The sequence below is a fragment of the Lactuca virosa genome, chromosome 3, assembly GCF_052849685.1.
Source record: "Lactuca virosa cultivar CGN04683 chromosome 3, Lactuca_virosa_CGN04683_v6, whole genome shotgun sequence".
Classification (NCBI taxonomy): domain Eukaryota; kingdom Viridiplantae; phylum Streptophyta; class Magnoliopsida; order Asterales; family Asteraceae; genus Lactuca; species Lactuca virosa.
In genome coordinates, this window is record NC_136428.1 from 70,846,422 (window position 1) to 70,866,917 (window position 20,496).

The window sequence follows — 20,496 nt, forward strand, 5'->3', positions numbered from 1 at the left end:
GCATGTTTCAATCTCGATTGTCCCCTCTCAAATTTTGTGACTGGGATGCTGACGATCACAAAACAAGGTGTGAATAACCATGCAAATATACTTGGTACCCTTAATATTTACCCCTCAATCGATGTGCCGGTTAACCACACGCGCTCCACCGATACTATGATAAACATTAAGTTACCCTTTTCCTACCTTGTTAAATCCAGGTTAGTGTGCCGGTTACCCACACGCGCTCCACTAACAACTTAAGCAAAGTGCAAAGTGTAATTTCATGGGTTAGCACCAAATTCACATTTTCCTAAGTAACTAAGATTGGGAATTTATAAAAGGTTTAGTTACTTAGTATTTATCATTAATACTTTTAATGAAGGGAGAATTCTAGTCCTTGTCCTACCCGTTCGGCTAACGACCCTCCACCAGTCAAGGAAGCGGTGGGTGAGAGTGGACACCCATTAAACTGCCATTTTATAGGCAATAACCTTATACCCCCTTTATAGATCGGCTTCGTGAATGAGGCCTACTAACGGTAAAACTAACTTGCTCTTATACACACACATATATATATATATATATATATATATATATATATATATATATATATATATATATATATATATATATATATATATATATTATTAACTTATAATACTATAAAGTATAAGGGTTGAATTTTAACTTTTAAAATTCTAAGGGCTAACTTAGAACTAAAGTATTCATGGGGAAAACTTTACAAATTCCAAAACTTTAGGGCAAGTTTTGAAACTATTCAAAACTCTTGGATTTTCATAACTTATGAGTTTAATTAAAGTTTTTAAAAAACCTTTTAATGAAGAGACTCTTGGACATCCATAACTTGAGGACAAGTTATGAAGTCCATAAAACTATTTATGAGAAAAAGACTCTTCATTTTTCGTAACCTAAGACACTTTTACGAGTTTTAAGATTCATAAATGTGACTTTTCATATAACTTGAGGACAAGTTACAAAAAACACATTTTATGAATAACTTTTAGATCAATTTGGATTGAAAACAACTAACATATAATTTTTCCATTAATCTAAATTAACTCATAAAACAAGGTAACACAAAAAACTTTTGGTAATCCATAATTTGAGGACAAATTATGGACTCCATTAAAAAAAATTTAGATCAAGAATTAACTAACAAACACTTTTGTAAATAATTCCTATGATCTACCAAAACTCATAAGTGTATGAACAATCCTATCAACAATTTCAAGAACTACATAAACACACATAAACTTGAAATTTTTTGATAATAACCTTGAAATTGGTTTACCATAATCATTACCACATCAAAAACAGGTTTTATAAGTCCAAAACAGTTTATGGTAATGATTCTAGACCAATTCCAGCCTTAAAAGTCGAAAATATGTTGTCTGGGGCTCCTACTCGTCGAGTATATGAACCTACTCGACGAGTAGGATGATTTTCTTCATGGACTCGGCGATTCCAGTGCCCAGACAGCCAGAAAATCAATTTTTTCAGCTTTTTTCAGCAATTTACATCAAGTATAAATGAAAACAAGCCTAGGCTCTGATACCACTGATGGGTTTTGAGCATTCTAACACTCCTATGGTGTACATGCAACCCTAAATACCTTGGATCTATGTTTTCTCTATTATACATGCAAACTTGAACTTTCCAAGGTATTACCCTAACTAGCATACAATCATTGATACTTGGGTAATATATACAAGTTAGAAGACATACCTTTTCATGTAGCTTGATTCCATGGAGCTTAAGAGCCTAGTGCCTCAAGTGTGATACCTCAAATGGTTCACACAACATCACCAACATCTTGGAATGACTTGAGAGAAAAGGTTCTTGGCTCAAATCGGCTAGCCCTTATGTGTACACACACTAGTGCCAATTTCTTGAGCCATGAGGTCCTTATATATGGTGGTTATTAGGGTTACACCATGTAACTCATAACTTTACCCATTCCTCATGCTCCATGGATTTTAACCTCCATGGAGTATCCATGGGTCACCCCATGGGTTTAGTCCAACATAAGGAATCATGGATCACAAGCCCTCATATATAAGAATGAATGATTTATACAATCAATACCCATATATTTAATTAGTCTCTTTTGATCACAAAATTAATTCCAAATTAATTCTTGATCAATACTAATTAAATAATATGATTTCATATTAATATATTAGAGCTTTTAATATATTAATATAAATCATAAATACCCTTTGCTCACAAAAGTCTATCCAAATTATTCTGATGCCATGCAACCCAAATGGACCATGCCAATCGGGTCAAGTACATACCAATTATAGTTATGGACTTATACACTAATCCAACAGTCTCCCACTTGGATAAGTCTAAAACTAATATTGCGTATGACTTCAAGGAAAAACAAAGGCATATGTGAAATGCGACAAGATTTCCATCTCAATCGATGATTTGATTCAATGATATACAATCAATGAGACATAACAATTTCAATACTTGATATACATCAATAACACTTTGGCACAAATGACACAAAAGACATACAATTTCTGATTAAACATTTTGGTAGATTTCAGGATTTTAGCCCTATCTAACCTTCTGCCAATGCCATAGAATAGAATTCATTCTCTTACGAGACATGCTCTACATGGCCAGAGGCTACATACCAATACCACTATGAATCTAAGTCCTTTCACTGATCACATGGCCAAAGGTACAACTTTGCTATCAAAATAGCAGAAATAATAACACAAGATGATAACACGGAAAAGCACTTCGTTTATATTGAACTCACCTTAATCAACCGAATAATGAAATGATGATTCGGACAACACTTCGTTTCTAGGAATTAACTTTCTTTGATGAAACCGAGGATTTTAGTTAAAATCCGGACTTTACGCGGGCAGAGTTTCGACTGGAAAGATGATTTTATCGGGAACTTCGGGGCGTCGGGACTTGATTCGGTTTTCGGGGATGATACCGGGACTTCGGGGGGTGTTAGAGGGGCTTGAGAGACACTAGAGAGTGAAAGAGAGTGAGAATTTGTAACATAAACCCGGAGGGCTCGATTTCTATTTATAGGATGAAAATTCGACTCTCACGTCGTGAACCATGCATGTTCACGTCGTGACTTTGATCCTGGTCATACCCTAGGCTTGCCGTGTGTCTTCTAGGCTCGAAAGGTGTCATTCAACAAGTTCACGTCGTGAATTCTGTGTTCAAGTCGTAAATGCAGTCAGGTCTCGAAGTTTGTGCTCCGAACTTCAAAAATCCACATCTTTTGCATACGATCTTTGTTTTTGACGTTATTTATATCCACGCGTAGGTGAGATTATAATCTACAACTTTCGTTTCGACTCCGTCGGCTTATTTTGAATTCATTTTTAATATTATATTTTTAACTGGCTGGGACAGGAAAAGTCCGTTAAAAATTCATAACTTCTTCATCTGACATCCGTTTTCGTCTGTCTTTTTACCATTGTACTACTATTGACGAGACCTTCAATTCTCGTTTAGGTTGTGTCGGCTAAAAATCACTCGATCCTTATTTCGAGTTTTTAGCTGTCTACTACTATACCGAAACTTAGAAAAATCATAACTTCCTCATACGAAGTCAGATTTTGACGTTATTTTTATGAAAATTCTCGGTTTAACGAATACTACGACTTTCATTTAGATCACTAGGGCTAAAAATTAGTTTATCAAAAAGTCACTTTTTACGTCATACGGCGTCGTGCCAGTTCTGTCGCGAAACTTCAAATAGTCATAACTTCTTCGTTATAACTCGGATTTCGATGAGGTTTTCGCCTAAATGTTTCTAAAGAAATTATCTACAACTTGCAATAATAAAATTTTACTTATTTCAAATTTTATATTTTCGTTAAATTTCAATATTTGAGTTTTGATTGGAATCTCATAAGACTTCCAATATTTTCCGAGTGATTCTAAACATAGTTTTACTTCATTTCTAGTAAAAATTATCTATTAGAACTCAACGCTCAAATTCATATAATATTTCATTATATTTTTCACTTTTAAAATTACATAACACGATAACTGAACGTGTATGTTACAAATAGAGTCTAAACTCCATTCCCTTGAAACCCAAGGCCTTTACATAGTCGAATTACGGTCCACAAACCCTAAATTAAGAAACCTTCTGAAATTGGATGTTACAGACAAGCGGAAATGCTAACAAACTCCTTGATATCGGCCCTTAGCATTTCATGGTACCGAGTCTTCTTCATCTCTTCATCTGTAGCATACTGTGGAACCAATAGAGCTCTCTCTCTCTCTCTCTCTAAACTTGGTTGTGATATCTGCCACAGTCTCACTCATCTGGCGCAGGTCCTGAAAATATCTTGCCAAATGTTGCACCTCGATGGATGGTGAAGACTTCACCCTGAACCGGGTCACAAACTTATACCAAGTCATCATCTCAATGGCCCCGTCTCCTAAAGAAAAATCTACCTCCTCCCACCAGTCACGAGCTCTCTCTTTCAGAAGACAGGATGCAAATTTGACATTCGACCCTTTGGGGCAGAAGCTCGTCCAGAAAGTGTTCATCATGTCCGGTAACCACCTTTTACTAGCAATGGGGTCCTTCTCCCCAAATAACACGGGAGTTCCACAAGCACATAACTCACAGAAAGAAAGAATGTGAGCTCCCACAATAGCCATAATCTCAGTGCGGAATGTTCCCAGACGCTCATCCAAAATCTCCATGATTCCCTCCTTGACCGTACCAAATATCACTGTGTGTGTGTTATTGCAAGTTTTCAGTGTTCTTGTCTCTTGTAGTTGAAGAAGGAGGTTAAAGAAGAAGAAGAAGAAGGTGCTAGCAAGCTCGAAGATCCAAAAACTTCCCACCTTTGTGCATCTTTTTTAGGTATAAAGCTTATACCTTGGCAAGTGTTCTTCTAGATCTCTTTGGTTAAAGATTTATGAGCTTAAAGTCCCAAATTTTGGACCTTTATGAGTTTGGGACTCTTAGAGGGTTTAAGCTGTCCTTTCATGCATATTAGGACAATTATATTTATAAAAATTCTTGCTTGATCTTCCCCTTTGGCTCATGCATGAGTAATGTAGGTTAGAATAGATGAAGTTATGATTTGAGCCTTTCCTACCCATGCAATGGCTTAAACCCACGACTTTATGGATTAAGAGGTCTTAAATTAGTCAGATCTATAGTTGGGTTGGTTGTCTTAAAGTATTAAGACACCAACTTAGTGGATTTAGAGACTGATGGCGTACTCCTGGATACGTGCAGCGTAGCCTGATCCTCCCCCGATGCATGCTAACCTAGTTGTACGCCGAACGTATGGAGTAGTACGCTCAACGTACGCGTTGAGTGTTGACTTTCGTTGACTTTTACGCTTGATCAAGTTTTAGGTTTTTCGGACCATGAGAAGGGCAAAATGGTACTTTTGCCCTTAGAAGGTTTAGCCGTGGGATTTGGACTCACAAGTGAGGTTTTGACCTTAATTATTAATTAGGGTTAATTATTTTGTTGACTAGGCCGAGTCTAGATCCGACAGTTTGGGTGCTAGGCTTTCGTGTCGTCAGTATCAGGTGAGTCTCATCACTTACTCTTACCTATATGGTAGGATAGTTGTATATATGATGACGAGCTGGGTCTAGCTGTTATATTATTTTATGATAATTATATGTGACTGGGGTTGTTGATAGCCAACCAGGTTTGCTGATAACCCAACGGGTGTGCTGTTAGCTCACTGGGACTGCTGATAGCCCCAGGATTGCGGATAACCCATAATTGTTTATTTATGTTGTGTTATATGTGGTATCTTGGGGAACTCACTAAGCTTTATGCTTACAGTTGTTGATTTATATGTGGCAGGTACTTCTCAAGACCGCGGGAAGGCGAAGGTCTGATTGTACACACGCACTAGAATTTTAATACTGTTACATGTTTATGAACTATGATAATTATGATACTGGTTGTTTTGGAAAAATCATGTATTTGATAACTTTTGTTGTGAAACTATGATTTTTGGTAATTTAAAAATGAAAAATTTGGTCTAAAATTTGAGGTGTTACAGTATTCGGAGTAGAGATTTATTCAGCTATCGTTCGGACTACTAGGTTATGTATCCTGATTCATAGGATGGTGTTATGCTAGTTAGATGATTGATTAGTAGATCTGTATGATTATCTGTGTTTACTAGATATGTGTATATGTTTATCTGTTACATATGTCGACATAGTGTGGTTGGGTTGAGGCGGTCCCGCTTTGTGCTGAAGGTCAAGATACATTGGGCGGTATGGATATGCTGTAGTCCCTGTGAAGCGGTCCAGTCATGTCGAAGGCCTAGAAAGTGGTCCAGATAGATTGTAGGCCTTGCGAGGCGGTCCAGTCAGGTTGAAGGCTCATATTTGCTTCCTATTGTTTGTTATTTTGTGTGATGGTACTTTGGGGAAAATCACTAAGTTTTGGCTTACAGTTTTAGCTTATTATTTCAGGTACTTTAGAGGATCATGGGAAAGCTTTGGCATGACCGTGCACATCTTCCTGTTTTTATGATATTGGGTCTTGGGATACTTTGATTATGATTAAACTTTTGAAACAATGGTTTTGTAAACACTTTTATGGATAATGGGTTGTTCATGAAAATTTTAAATTTCTATGATTTTTGGGATGATACATAAATTGGGTATACGATACAAATAATACTTGCATGAAGAAATACATGGCAGCAGTGAGCAGATGACATTATCATTTGAAAGCGTAAAAACAGAACAAATCAAAATTTTACAGAAAAAATCAAAAGAAGTGAAAATAGGCGGGCAGGTACATTGATCAAGTTGGCAGCGACAACATACATCCACTTGTCAAAAAAGGTATTGGTGGAAATGCTCAGCACTCAAAACATAGATGAAACACAGGTTGACGTCATCATAATAGGAGATAAAGGATGGATGGATCCCATGTACGATTACTTGCTGCATAACCAGTTTCCAAGCTATCCAAATGAAGCACATAAGGTGAAGATCAAGGAACCACCGTTCATTATCAAAGATGACCAGTTATACAGAAGAGGATACATGATGTCATGGTTAAGATGCATAACAGCATCATAGGGGACAATCATCATCAAAGAAACACACAAAGATGAATCAAGAGCACACAAAGGTGTAAGATCCCTAACCGACAAAATATTACGATTGGGCTTCTACTGGCCAACTATGCATAAAGGAGCAGAGAAGATTAGAAGGAAGTGTGTGGAATGTCAAACTTTGTCTCTAGTACATCGACTACCATCCACATCGCTTACAAGTACTTTTAGCCCCTGGCCACTCCATCAATGGGGAATCGACATTCTTGGTCCATTTCCAGAAGCCGTATGAAAGATAAAATTCATGATATTCGTCGTCGAATATTTTACAAAATGGATTGAGGTGGAGCCAATAGCAAGCATTAGAGGGAGGTCCATGATCAAGTTTATGTAGAAAAACATCCTAACACGTTTTGGAACGCCAAAAACCTTAATTAGTGATAATGGATTACAGTTTGTTAAAAACCTGTTTAGTGGATGGTGTCAAGACATGCATATCGAACAACGCTTCACCTGAGTGGTTCACCCACATGCAAATGGGCAAACAGAAGTGTCCAATAAAACGTTGGTAAATGGGATAAAGAAGAGATTGGGTAAATCCAAAGGAAATTGGGTTGAAGAGCTCCCCAGTATGTTATGGTCCTATCACACAACTCCACGAACCAGCATGAAGGGAACACCCTTCAGCCTTCCATTTGGTACAGAAGTAGAAGTGCTACCAAAACTACTTATGGGATCAATTCGTACGATAGGATTTAACAAAGAAGCATCTAATAGGGACCTTCTCCATAACCTGCGTCTGCTTGATGAGTAAAGGGAGAGAGATCAACTGAACCAAGTGATATACAAATCCCACGTCGTGAACTACCATAACAATCTCATGCAAGGGAGAGATGTGAAAGGATGAACAATACTCTGTACTTGGCATATTTAGCATCTTAAAAAGTTTTTATGTAAAAATGGATGGGGGATGAGACATGAGATTAGAGAAAAAAAAGAATCAGAGGTGTTATTTTCCTTGTAATAAGTTTTAAGCACTATCTGAATTAAAAATGCCCAGGGCCAATGTAACATCCCCAAAAAGAGGTATGACTTCTTAAACCTTAATATTTTATGTGTATGTCAAGACTAGTCCTTATTGTGAAAAAGGTGGCATTTGAGTATGCGGGGCGTACGCATGTGTATGCACAGCGTACTCATACACTTGCATGGACGCGGAGGCCACCTAGTATGTTGGGCGTACCATAGGGTACGCTGGGCGTACTAGGCAAAGAATAAAACCCTTATCTTCTTGTGTCCATGTATAAAGAACATGATGAACTCATTTCTAGCCACCGTTATCAGCCCCCAACCTCCTCCAAACCCTAATCTCATCCCATAGCTTGTGTGAGTGCTTGTGGCTCATTTGAGTGTTCTTATGAAGCTTTTAGTGGAGAAGGAACCTTGAAGGAAGGATAGCTTGTGCTTCTAGATCTTGGATCTAAGTTTTACTTCAGTTGGTGCATCTTCCAGAGGTATCAAGTTCAAAACTTGTTCATTGTTTGTTCTAGTTCTTGTCTGGGTCCTTTTTAGGGTTTTAGGTCCCAAGTTTAGAACTTTTTGAGTTTTGTGAACTCCATTGCTATTCTTATGTCCTTTTAGGTGTATTAGAGTGTCCTAGTCCATAAAAATGAGTGCTTGGACGTCTTAATCTCTTCATGCATAAGTTGTATGGTCTTTTGTGTTGAGAAAGATAGAGTTTTTGGGATTGGGTCTTGACTAGCCATGCAAAGGCTTAAAGTCGGCAACTTTATGAAGAAATAGGTCTTATTTAGCTCAGATACATGGTTGGAATGTTTGTATTAACGACTTAAGACAAAAATAAGTGAGAAGAGGAGAGACCGAGGAGTACGCTGTGCGTACTCCTAGCTATGCGCAACGTGGGGTGGAGAATCCCTGTCGCATGCTTAGCCAGCTGTACGCCCAACGCGGAGAGTTGTACGCCCAACGTACGCGCTGGGTGTTGACTTTTGAGTTTTAGGTCAAATTGTGGACTTTTGACCAAGGAGGGGCAAAATGGTCTTTTACCCTTCTGATATTTATTTGAGAGACTTGGTCTAGAAATTCGGGTGCTTGGTTTACTTACTTTTCTATGAGAGGTGAGTCTTCTCACTATATTTACCTGTGTGGTGATTTATGCCTGACCGGAGGGTCTTATTCGTGATATTGACCGAAGGGTCTTAATTGTTTATATGTATATGTTGTTATTAATTTTGTCTATGTGACTTATGTTGTTATGTTATTATGTGTATGCATATTGAGTTATGACCGAAGGATGCATACCGAGGCATGAGACTGGAGGGTCTTCACTGAGACACATGACCGGAGGGTCCTTATTGAGTTATAGCCACGAAAGGCTAATTATTTGTGTATGTCGTATTTTCGGGAACTCACTAAGCTTCGTGCTTACAGTATTGGTGTAAATGTGTTTTAGGTACATCTCAGGATCGCGGGAATGTGCCGACATGATTGTACACATTCGTCTGCTAATGAGGATATTGTGGATTCTGGGATATTCTACCTTTGTTTATGGTGTTATGTATTTGAAAATTATATTTGACATGAGATGGTATTAAAAACTATGTTTTTTAAAATTTTAAAAATAAAAATTTTGAGTGTTACAGCTAATCACCGTGGTTAGTCACCTTTTCTGTTTAGTCTACAATTCATTCGTCTTGTCTGTATCCGGTTATAAAGGATTATAACCTTTACCAAAGAGAGTTGCATCGTTCAAATACCCAAATCTACAGGACAGCAGGCATTGTAGCCCTGCCTAGTTCTGGTTCAAAGGATTATAACATTTACCAAGAAAAGTTGCATAGTTCAAATACCAAATTCTGCAGGGCAGCAGGCAGTGTAACCATGCCTAGTCCTGGTTCAAAGGATCGTAACCTTTACCAAAAAGAGTTGCATGGTTCAAATAACCAAATCTACATGGCAGCAGGCAGTGTAGCCTTGCCTAGTCCTTGTTCAAGGAATTATAACCTTTACCAAAAAGAGTTTCATGGATCAAATAACCAACTCTAGATGACAGCAGGCAGTGTAGCCCTGCCTAGTCCTTGTTCAAAGGATCATAACCTTTACCAAAAAGAGTTACATGTTTAAAACAACCAACTATGCATGGCAGCAAGCATGATAGCCCTACCTAGTCCTGGTCCAAAGGATTATAACCTTCACCAAAAGGACTTGCATGGTTCAAAAACCCAACGCTGCAGGGCAGCATAAAGCATAGCCTTGCCTCGACCTGGTTGAAAGGATTAAGACCTTTAACAATGAAAAAAGAACCTAGTAGGGTTAGAACTAGATAAATTGACACATCAAGCAAAAGCATGTCATTGTGCATGAAGAAAGAGAAACCATTGTTCTGTTACAAGCAAAAACCTGGCATACCAAGTCGATGCAGGGTCGTCAAAAGAGAAAGAGTAATATTTATCACACCTATTCAGGGTAGCACAACGGGAACGATGTCCCAAAAACAACAAGTACCTTTCATTTATCCTTGCCTCTATCTAGACTAATAATCTTTGCAACGCCACTGGGACCCGATCCTCCATTATCATCATCCGCACAAAGTTGACGAAGGCCATTAATGTCCAGAGAGCCTAACTTCATTAGGATATGCGACGAACAAATCAATGGCATCCACCATCTCTCCAATATGGCTGGAAGTAGAGCTAGCATCATTGGGATCAAATATCCCAAAAAAAATTTCCTTGCGCAATTCCTCCCTCCCAGATTCCTCACCAGTAGCCCAACACATATGTTTGATCCGGCCAACACCCTGCAAAAAGTCAAGAAGCTCAATAACCTTGTCGACAATCCTAACAACACCCTCTTTGACAAGCAATCCAAGTTGCTTCCAATATTGGATACCTCCGCTTCACGGTCAAGCATCAACTTATCCTTATCCAACAACTCTCTTTCTAGACTTTCCACTCGGATACTCAAAGCTTCATTTTCCTAAAGAGTACCATCGAGTCTCGCCTCCACGTTCGCACACCACTCCTTAAGAGTCATCTTCTCACCAACCATTAACTCCAACTGCTAATGAGAAGACTCAACCTTAGCCTCCAGCGAGGCCATATGTTGTTGTGTGCTCCTTTCATTAGAATGAAGTTTGACCATCATGCTATTAAGGTGTCTGCTATACCGAGATCCAATAGTAAGGAACAATACAATCCGGGCAGAAGGAAAATCCATAAAGTCAATCATCTATTCATCTAAAAAAGCCTCCATATCAACAACTACAACCTCTTGGCCGGAAATGCGGGATTCATCAGTAAGATGCCATTTGGGGGCAAAGATGTTGCTGGAGGAAGGATTTTATTCCTTGAAGACCAGCAATGAGATCATCAAATTTAGACATCTCTGAAGTAGGATATTTGGCTTGGTTTGACGATGGAAGTTGCGCTAGAATAGCTTCGGAAGGATCCTTATCAAAAACGGGCTTCTTGAATGCCCCTTGCACCCCTTCGGACTAGTGAACATCATCATCAAGGATGCTTATAACTTCCTTGCTATAGGGCATCAGTCTGGCAACAAAATTGGTTGAAAGCTTCCTCCGACGAGAGCGTTCTACAATGAACTTTCCCCTTACAGCACCGGGAGGACACTCGATACTCAACAAACCTCTTTTCCTTAACGTACGGGACACAACACCAGTTAAAATTCCCTGTTTGCTGCTTCCACACGTTCTGATCCTTTAGGATTGATAGAAGGGGCATGCTTGAGAGCAGGGACACTAGACGGACCATCAGATGAAGGTGTGTCCCCGGTAGCAACCAAGTGTAAAAGAGAAGAAACAGTGGAGGTGGGGCTGACTCGAGCCAACATCTAGCTGAGAATAAGAAGGGCATCATACAGAGCGACATGGAGGAACTGTAAGCCCCCCTTGAATTTCTTCCCAATCACATCAGAAAATGATAACACTCGTTCCTCCCCCACAATACAAACACCATCGTTTATATATATATATATATATATATATATATATATATATATATATATATATATATATATATATATATATATATATATATATATATGGTTCAAATAATAACGGAAAACGTAAAAACACTACTTTTATGTTATTATTCTACATTGAATTTTGTACGCATAAAAATGCACATACATAAATTTATAATAGAATAATAACATTTTAATGAATATATGAATAATCAAACGTTAATATTCATATTAGAATTACTTCAACAATACACATATACAACATTCATTGCAGAATAATAACATAAACATAATGTTTTTATGTTTTCACACTATTTACTGTTTTTATTTAAACTCACTTATATATATATATATATATATATATATATATATATATATATATATATATATATATATATATATATATATATATATATATATATATATATATATATATATATATATATATAAGAGGGGAGAAGAGATAGGGGTAAAATAAGAAACATAAATCTTACCTCCATTAACAACAAAGAATTTGGGCATCTCCCAATGGCGACACCATTCAATGCTCATCCCAGCACCGACAAGGATACACTCGGGAAATTCATTCAAAACACGAACAATTTCTTGATCGTGGGGAAGAAGTTTGGGAGCACTATTACAAGTTTCCTTAGTACGAAAATAGGGACCGCCAACTCGAGAGCCGTTCACCCAAAACCAATGAATCTGCCAATTTTTCCGGACTGCTTTTCCCATTATGAACGAGGACATAGGTGTTCTTTCAAGTATTGAAAGTGAAATTGTCACCAACAATAGAGAACCAAAAGAAATTCTTGAAAATCCAGATACTGGGAAGAAAACCTTGAGACCTACAAAGCATCTTAAAGGCTACCATCTTGGTCACGACATTAGGAGTAAGCTTATATATGTTGACTCCATTTTTATGTAGCACCTCATCCAGGAAGTTGGTGACCGTAAGACGATAACCAGCATCAAAGGTCTTGATAAAAACACCAACCTTCCGCATAGGAGGTTCTAAAGCTGAAGCCCCATCCAAAGGAATCAGTACTCCATCCTCTGGCTGAAAGCCATATTTTTGCAAAAGGCTTCAGCGTATTCAGGAGATGGAACCACACTAGAAGTAGAAATCATTTTAATAGGACGGGCCATCTTGAGAAAATACATAACAAATAAGGAGGAGGAATAATGACTGCAGAAAAACAGATGAAAGATAAAAAAAAGGCAAGCTATTTATAAAGAAGAACAAGCGGTAATCAAGCGCCCTGAAAAAGCGGAAATATCAATAGAAGTTATAATTGCTCAATGGTTAATAAGGCGACATGTGTGACTTGGATTCCAAAACATAATAGATAACTAAACTACGACATCATTCCAAGACTAGGGGGTTTGATGACGTACCCCATGTCGGTCCATCATGTCGCGACTAACAAGACAACAACTAGTCTAGCGAGGCAGTTGCTGGTCCGACGGGACAGCAGAAAAAAGAACAGCTGAAATGCTCTGCCTAGCTAGTTGTATGGGCCAGTGAAAGGATTTGCCAGGACGGAATCCGTACTAGACAGTCAACAAGACTGCGTAGCCTTAGCAGCCATCCATCACTGTCTATGCAGAAACCCTTTGTTCCCCACGCATGGCTACTGGTTGTCGTACAATGGAAGACATCAGAGTAATTGTGCACGAGCCATTAACAAGTATTCCCTCTACGCCAATCAGAATAGGAGCAGATTTAGACAGCGACACATGGACCAATCAAAGGTCGATACTCCATATATCGTTACAATGGTTCCCTCATCTATATGGAACCCTAGCTATAAAATGGGAGGAACGTCTCCATAACAGGCATAGTTTTTACTCCCTTCTCTCTTGATACTCATACACTCTTCTCCTAAGACTAATTTGGCTGTCAGAGTGCCTTCCTGGAATCTCCTCCCGGGACGTGAGTGAGGTGTTATCTGATTACAACTACAGGTTCCCGATGAAGATCTCATGTCAAGCATTGTATCTCATCTGTGGAATGACGCTGCAACACTTTCAGTTTTCGAAGTTTTACCAAGTAGTGCCAAAACTTATAACCTATTAGTTATGATACCACTTTTGGAGATTTATTACACCAAGTACACTACCTTAAAGTAGCAGAATAATCATCAGATTTACCTAAGTGCACATGCATCCTAGAATACAGGTTTTACTAATTTAGCAACTTACTTTAAAATCTACTAGAAGAATTAGAAATCTTACCTACTGATCCTTAGATTATGTGATCGACAACCTTGAAAAGGATAGAGAGCCAAAAGTAGAACTCTTCTAATGTAGTCATACCCAAGACTCCAAAAGCAAACAACAAATAAACCCTAACTAGAGAGAGAGAGAGAGAGAGAAGAGAGAGGGGATAACAAATTTGTGAAGGAAAAATGTGACATCCCCATTTTCACGGCCAGAAAAGACCGATTATGTTTATGCTTTATAAAAATCAGAGTACCTCTTTTCATAAAAATGTTGCAGAATTTGTTCCCAGAAAAACATGATAAATACGTTATCAAAGCATTTCCGAGGAAATGTATTTTTATTCATTTTCGAAACCTTGGGATGTCATCGTCAATACAGAAACAGAATCATAAACAGAACTTACATTCATTTACACTAGTGATCTACATCTCTTGTAAATATCTCAATGTAAAGTAGCTTCATATGTACACCTGTGATACAAATAAGCTTGAGTGGGTCAGGTTGGGTACCCTGGTGAGTACATAGGGTTTTCAACCCACAATAATATAATCATTATGTTTAATCATCAAACAATCAATCAACCCAATTACCCATCCCCATTATCTTATTTACTCTTAAGGATCTACCCTAAAAATCAGCTATTCCTCGTTCATTCATTCCTAAGGATTATCCTAAGGAATAGGCACGAAATCCATCGTTGCTAATGACACATCTGTCAAGCACACCTGCTAATATTATCACTTAGGCGCAGCTGCTAAAATTGTGACATTCTTTATGGGGCGCATCTGCCGGTATAGTCCTTTAGGCGCATCTGCCGGGGTTATGAGGTTCTCTATTAGGCGCTTCTGTCGGTAGAGTCCTTTAGGCGCATCTGCCAGGGTTTTATTGACAGTATCGTTTTTGAGAATCCACTCGCGATACAGGTCAATGGGTTTTTAGAGTACACCAGTGAACACATCGTTCACAACACCTACAGGTTGCGAGCCTGCTAGTGTTCCACTCGACTGTCTAGAATAGTCCGTGGTTGTCATCCATACTCTGCTAGATGACGGGGCCAACATTTGGAAAAAGGCTTCTCACATCGTCCACCTCTTACCCTTACCTCATGGTCTATATTACCTCTCAACCTATCGTCCAACTCATATTTCATCTACCCATGTTTTACCCAACATATTATGTAGATATAAATACATATACAGTTTAAATCATATAAAACTTGTATAAAATCGTTCATCCAGCATAGATAGCAAGTATACAGATAATATGCACACATAGCATGTAGTTTATATAAAAAAATTCATATCTATGTGTAAGATGAAAGTAACTATGCACTCACCTGATAAGGTGGTGACTCGGTACTCGGACAACACTTCGTTACGCTTAAAACAATTTCCTTCGACAGAACAGCGAGTTTTCTCGAAACCGGGCTTCACTTGGAGCAGCGTTTCCGAACCGAAAGATCCTTTTTCTCGGGACTCCGGGAGCCTCGGGGCTTCCTTCGGGTGCTAGGGGGTTTACCTAGGCTTAGGAGGGGGTTAGGGGGTGGTAGAGAGAGAAACTAGTGAGAGAAAGAGGTGGATTTGGAGTGAGGAAGTCGGCAGCCCTCGCTACCCTTTTATAGTCGCGAGCCTTCGCATTACACGCAGCGCTCAGCTGCTTACGCGGGGCGTTCTCCGAAGATCGTACAACAGGTGTCAAGTAGATGCTGGGGCGACGTGGCTTGTTCTCAGACCGCATGAAGGATATGAAGTACGCGCATCGTTCCCTTCCGATGCGAGGCGTTCTTCGGACGCTGGGTGTTCTACTTGTATGCGCTGCGTTTGCGAGCCAGGTGTCCGAATACTAAGGCTGAGCCGTGATCAGCAAGCGACGGCCCAGATGCTGCCACGTCATCCAGTTCGCATCAGGTTTCGCAAATTGCACACTCGACTTCTAAAATTCATAACTTTTGCATACGAGCTCCGTTTTCGACGTTCTTTATATCCACGCGTAGGCGGGACCGTACTCTACAAATTTCATTTAGACTTCGTCGGCTAATTTTGAATTTATTTTAAAAGTTATATTTTTAACAGGCCGGGACAAGATTGGTCCGTTAAAAATTCATAACTTCTTCATCCGACGTCCGATTTCGTCTGTCTTTTTATCGTTATGCTACTATTAACGAGATCTTCGATTCTCGTTTAGGTTGTGTCGGTTAAAAACCGCTCGATCTAATATTTGAACTTCGGGTTGTATACTGCCAAGCCGAATCATCGAAAAATCATAACTTCCTCATACGAAGTCACACTTGGGCGTTCTTTTTATGTACGCTCTCGGTTTAACGTATTCTATGACTTTCGTTTAGATCGCTCAGGCTAAAAGTTGCTCTATCGTAAATTCACTATTTACGTCTCCCGGTGCCGTGCCGGTTCTGTCGCGAAACTTCTACAGGTCATAACTCATTCATTATAACTCGGATTTCGTTATTCTTTAAATGTACATAACCCTTGTAACATATACTACCACTTGGAAAAGATTAATCTTTCTAAATAATCTTCCATCAAAAACTTATTCTAAATTGACTAGCCCGGATCTACGAGAGTTACAAAAAAGCATGTAGGGTTTGATCCATAGCTCCCTATTTATAGGCAACTAATTAATCCTTATGCAATTCGGATTCCTAAAGGACAATCATTACCTTATCAAAAACATGTCTTATTCTTATCAGGATAAGCATAAATCGTCTAATTAATATTTAACTCCTTTAAGTAATTAAAAACAATTTAATTAATTATAAAAAAATATAATTAATTTATTAATTCATTAACATATTAACAACTTGTTTTATCTATTTCCTTAATGTTATCTGTGTCATGAGGCCAACCAAAAAAAACTCTGTTATTATTTAGAAATATTACCAACTAGTTAATGATATTGGACACTGTTTCCAACACTAATGATCCATATTTGTGTATTACTTCTTATTTGGAGAGAATCTAGAGTCATCGTGTTGGTGATTTTAGTGTTAACAACATATTTTTGTGTAGTTGCTATTAATATTGAGACATGTTAAGTTTAGTTTACTATCTGAAACTGGAGGTGCGGGGTACACACTTGGAGTGATAAATATGGACTTAGGAATATGGGCTGGGTCCAAGGGGTAGATCCCATGGCGGTGATTTTGTCCAATAACTTGTTGGGTAAATGGAGCCATGCACAAAAATATCAATCATTTCCAATTATGAAAATAAGTTTATGGTTCAGAGACCATAAGTATAACTTGGCATAAATAACAATTCAAATTGAATTTTTAGGTGAACGTCACATCACCAGTTTAATAGTTGGTGAATTTCAACGACAGATGTGCAAGCTTTTCTTTCAAAATTCAAAAAGTTAGAATTACGAATGGTCACACATTCATGAGAAGTTGCTAAAAAGAAACTTATTGTAACACCCGCAGATTCGGGCTAGTCAACTTAGAGATAATAAGCGTTAAAAATGACTTTTGATAGAAGATTATTTAGAATAAATAATCGTAACCAAAGTATAGTATACGTCACAAGGATTCCCTACATATAAAGAATGCTGAAATCTGACTTATAACGAAAAAGTTATGACCTATCGAAGTTTCGCGATAAGCCGACACGGCTCCACGTATCGTGAAGAATAAATTTTTGATAAAATATTTTTTAGCCTTAGAAATATAAACAAAATTCGTAGTAGACGTTAAACCGAGAGCGTGCATATAGAGAACGTCCAAATCTGACTTCATTTGTGGAAGTTATGATTTTTCTAAGATTCAGCGTAACAATATACAACCCGTAAATTGAATTTTAGATTGATCGAACATTAGCCGACACAACCTGAACGAGAATTGAAGATCTCATTAATAGGATCTTAATGATATAAAGACAGTCGAAAACGGACGTCGGATGACAAAGTTATGAATTTTTAAAAGACTTTAACTGTCTAAGCCTGTTAAAATATAACTTCAAAAATAAATTCAAAATTAGCCGACAGAGTCTAAACAAAAGTTGTATATCTCGTCGTTACCTACGTGTGGATATAAAGAACGTCAAAAACGGAGCTCGTATGTGAAAGTAACAGATTTTAGAAGATAATTAATTTTTGGATTAACCAGCGAGTAACACGTGGCAAGATCTAGGCCACACCTTCTTCCCCACGGCTTGCCACTAGATTTCGACATGTGGCACATTACGCCTAGCATAATTTTTTAGTACGCCCAGCATAACCCTTAAAAAGCCATCATGCCCAACGTAATTCTTGAGTACGCCCAACGTACTTGGGCACTGGCAGCTATAAATAGAGATCATTTCTCACTCTTTTCTTCACACCTCTTCAACCAATTTTTTCCCAGACCTCCCAAGGTCCTATCTCTAGCCCTTCCTATGAGTTAGTAGCGAGCCCTGGAGCGCCGGAAAGCCCCGAGAAGAAGAGCTTTCAGCTCAGAAGTTTTTCCCATGTAGAGCCCGGTTTCTCGGTAAACCACTTGTAAGTTAAGTTAAGCTTAGCGTACTTTAAGTATAACTTATTTTTAAGTTAATTATTGTTATTATGAACCTATAACCAAGATTTATCATTGATTCCAAGTCGTTATACTGATTGATCTACTTACGGGGATGACGTCTAGGCTGGATTTAATGAGGTGTTTAAAGTGGGATTTCCAAACAGTATACTTCGTATACCAAACAGACCCTACCTCCGATATGATCCTACATGGTTGTTCCTTACTTGATAGATCTTGTAGTAGACTTTGAGTTAATGATGAATCTAGACTAATAATTAGTCGCAAAAACAACAAGACAGGGGTGGTTAGCAGCCAAAAACACAAGTGGTATTCCCCTCATTTGATAGTGATGTGGTTTCTTTAGTGAAGAGCCTTTTGTTTAGCAGCCAAAAACACAAGTGGTATCTATATTGAGTGATCAGATTACCAATGCAGTTTAGCCCTATATGATTGTAATTTTCTTGGTGATAATAAAATCCTCCATCTATCTCTCTCTCTCTCTCTCTCCCGTGGATGTAGGTCAATTTAGACCGAACCACGCTCAATATCGTGTTTCGACTTTACAGTTTTTAGTTTTCAGTTTTCAATAGTTATATTTCGTGTGTGTTACCGAAATCATTTATTGTTTTGTTTGAAGTTGTTTAACCTTTTTTGTTGAACCCCAACATAACTACCTCCAACAACCTTTTTTGTTACCGATTTGGTGTGTAACCACCATTTAACCACCTTCTTCCTTATGTAAATGAAGATGGATGTTCCAGAAAAGGGGTTACCACTTTCATACTCGAAATTTGATCATTAACTCATATTAGACCTGTAATTAGAATTGAAGTTCGTGGATTATCCCACTTTTAAATTCGTGTACCCCAAGCTATAAGGATGAATTACAAATTTCGAAATGTGATACGATCACAATCATTGAAACATCCAACTTATATTGTCATTCGAAATCCCTAAGTTCTAGCACTTTGTTCTTCCAAGCATGAAGGATTCATTTATCACTTTAGTGCCAATAATGAATACAGGGAAAGGGGGAGATGGCAAAGATATGTGAATATTTAGTCATATATTCCGTATAATATCTTAATACTTTTTGGCTGTTTTGCCTCAATTATTGAACAAAAGGTACTTAATTATGTTAAAATTATATTTTCAGCCTAAAAGACATGCTCGAGTGAAAAAGGAAGCGGGATTAGCGATCGGAAGTTCGGGAATTAAAGTTTGAAGAAATAGAGCTTAAAATGTGAAGAACTCGACGAGTTGGCCATCAACTCGACAAGTTGATTAGAATATTCGTGAACAATGAAAGCATTGCCGTACACGAGTTTTAAGTGGTAGACTCGTCGAGTCATTCAAAGGAACTCGACGAGTTGCCCCTATTTTCAGAAATCTATATAAAGGACATTATTACCCGATAGCCTAAGTTTTTCTGGATCTTTTTGGTGACTGATTGGCGATTAGAAGTATTCTTGGAGCCCGGGATTTCGAGAATTCAACCTAGAGTTCAATTTGGAAGAGATCAAAGGCAATAAACACATACTATTATCTAAATCTTTTGCATAAACGATGTTTCTATCATTAGATTTCGTTTTTGAGATGTTAGTCACTGTAGATATGAGCTAAAAACTCATAACTTCTGTTTAGACTAGATAAACTTAGGAATATGGTTTGATTTTATGGTTTGGATTAATTTGATTTGGT